Source organism: Ceratina calcarata, unplaced genomic scaffold, assembly GCF_001652005.2.
Source record: "Ceratina calcarata isolate Rehan_Ccalc_2016 unplaced genomic scaffold, ASM165200v1 scaffold90, whole genome shotgun sequence".
In the NCBI taxonomy this organism is placed as follows: Eukaryota; Metazoa; Arthropoda; class Insecta; order Hymenoptera; family Apidae; genus Ceratina; species Ceratina calcarata.
Window position 1 is genome coordinate 346,060 of NW_017180369.1, and position 2,320 is coordinate 348,379.

At 42.4% G+C, this 2,320-nt stretch overlaps 1 protein-coding gene across 1 annotated transcript in view; it reads left to right on the top strand.

The window, feature by feature from the left end:
* The first annotated feature begins 846 nt into the window (after window positions 1-846).
* Window positions 847-2,320, top strand: part of LOC108631525 (alpha-tocopherol transfer protein-like) — a 10,785-nt gene continuing 9,311 nt past the window's right edge. The window contains exon 1 of the mRNA XM_018035510.2: window positions 847-1,087. The gene's annotated coding sequence lies outside the window, so the exon portion shown is untranslated. The remainder of the gene's footprint in view (window positions 1,088-2,320) is intronic.

The window sequence follows — 2,320 nt, forward strand, 5'->3', positions numbered from 1 at the left end:
ACCTTAAACAATATTCGAGATGTTATAACTCTTTCAATAGGCTCGCAAAGTAATTGTTAGAATTTCAATGTTTCGTCACTGTTTTTATTCAAGGGTTCATACAACCTTGAGTATAAATACGATTCCTAAAAATTGTAACGAGTCCCGTTCACTTTGACTGAAAGTAATTGAAACGATTTCATAGGAGGAAGGAGCAAAGAATGAAGCGTCACCGAAAATCGAAAATCGAAACTCGGCGAAATCTTTGGAAGCGGAAAGATCAACCATGCTCATTGGAACGTTCGTTTCGATGATCGCCGCGTTCACCTTGACTTCCTAAACTCTATTTTCCGATTGCAACTTTTCATTTTCTCTCGCGTCTCTACAAACTGTCTCCTGAAGTTCTATGATCTCTGTCAAAATTGTAATGAATAAATGCATATGACGAAGCGGCCGTTTCTCATTTTACGCACTAAACGGAACTTACAGGAGTAATTGACCCAGTAACGCAGGCGATTTTATGGACGCGTGCAATATCACTGTGCTCTTTCGAAAGGCAAACATTTCGGTGGTTATTAGGGCAAACAGAAGGTGCACCACTTCCTGCTTTCGTTGCGCAATTGTTTGATTTCTAAAATTTCCCTCGTCGAGTCGATCCACATTTCACTTGGCGTCTTCTTTTTCTACGAATCGAGTCTCATTTGAATAAATAATAAGTCGTCTAGATGGGATCCGAGGGGGGCCGAGAAAAATGAAATAGCACGATTCGTAGAAAACTACGGAAACTGGTTTGCGTTCGTATAAACATTTCTTGTCAGTCGAGATCAAAGTCTCTACCCGGTAACAATCGAACGGGGAACTCGCAGAGTTCACCCCGTATTATCGACGGTCCGCGTATTTGGTGGAACTCGCGAGGAGAAAACCGAGAGTGGGGCATCCCTCAATGTGTATAAAGGAGAACCGGTCCAAGAGGTAATCGTTCCCACTCCTCGAATCGTTCTCCATCTCTTCGGTTCGCCGCTCGAGTTTCGCGCATTTCTCTTTCGCCGCGGTCACTCGTCGTCCGTTCTCCCAAATTTCCCGACGTGCCGGCACACAATCTGTCAAGGTAAGATCCACCATCTTTTTTCATACCGAATCTTTTCTACGAATTCTTTGACGGCGCGAACATAAATTCGATTTCGATCCGTTTGAATTTAAGCAAAATCGTACGTCGCGAAATCGTTGACTCTTACGAAGTAACGACAGTGTCTCCTCAGGATCGATTCATAAAATTCCTCGAGAACTTGACGTTTCGACGTGCGACTCGTAGATTTCGAAAGTCCTTTTTAAAGTTCGCTCCTCGAAGCACGGTGTGTGTCGAAAAAATGCTTCGTGCACACTTTTCCAAGTTACACGGTTGCTCAGAAAATAAATATATAAACGCGAAACGTAGTTTAATTAATAATCCGAGTGGACCACGCGAGGCACCTCTAAATTACAAACGGCATTTCTAAATGAATTATCATTTCAAGGAATCGTCTCGTTAATCGTTCTACGATAATACGTAATAAATGTGAGTACAGAATGCCTCGTGAAGATTTGCTTGGTAATCGTTCTTGTTGGATAAAAACGATGATGCAAAACAAACAATTTTTCCCATTTCTTTGGACCGTTTGCGTCCACGCGCGTTCCGAGTAAATGAAATTATCTACGTAATCGATTGAAACGTGAGAATTGTCATTAGTACGGTTTTGCTGTGCTTGAAAAATATGAGACGGGTTAGGAATTGAGTTGGAACAGTTGGAAAATCTGGGACAATTTTCGCCTCTCACTCGACACGTAGAACCGTCGTATAAACGTCCGGAGTTTTTCGGGAAACCGACAGCAGGCGGTCGAATTCACATTCGCTAAAATACCAGCGGAGGTACGGCCACGTGCCTCGCTCTCCGTCGCCTTTCCATCGCGTTGCCCAATTTTCTCGTTTTACCAAGGACGGTCTTTGGCAATACGCTTACGTCTCGCGCTGCACGATGCAGGAACTTATTCGTACGTGTTCCATACGTACTACCGTAAATCTGATCACCGTGACGCATGATACTTCCAAACGTAATTCTACGTTCGAGTCGCACGTGAACGAAAGGTCCTTCGACCTCTACTAATCCCGTTGCTCAACGACCGGCTAGTTTTTTCACAAGAAAAATATGAAAAATACGTAATTTCCATTAACCTTAACAAAAAGTGTGAAATTTTTGACGATTTTTAGAATATATTTCGATATTCTTCGATATTTTGACAAAAAAAAATTTTTCAATTTTTCCGAGATTTTTCCAAGGGGGTACCCCTTCAGATTTTGCGAAAT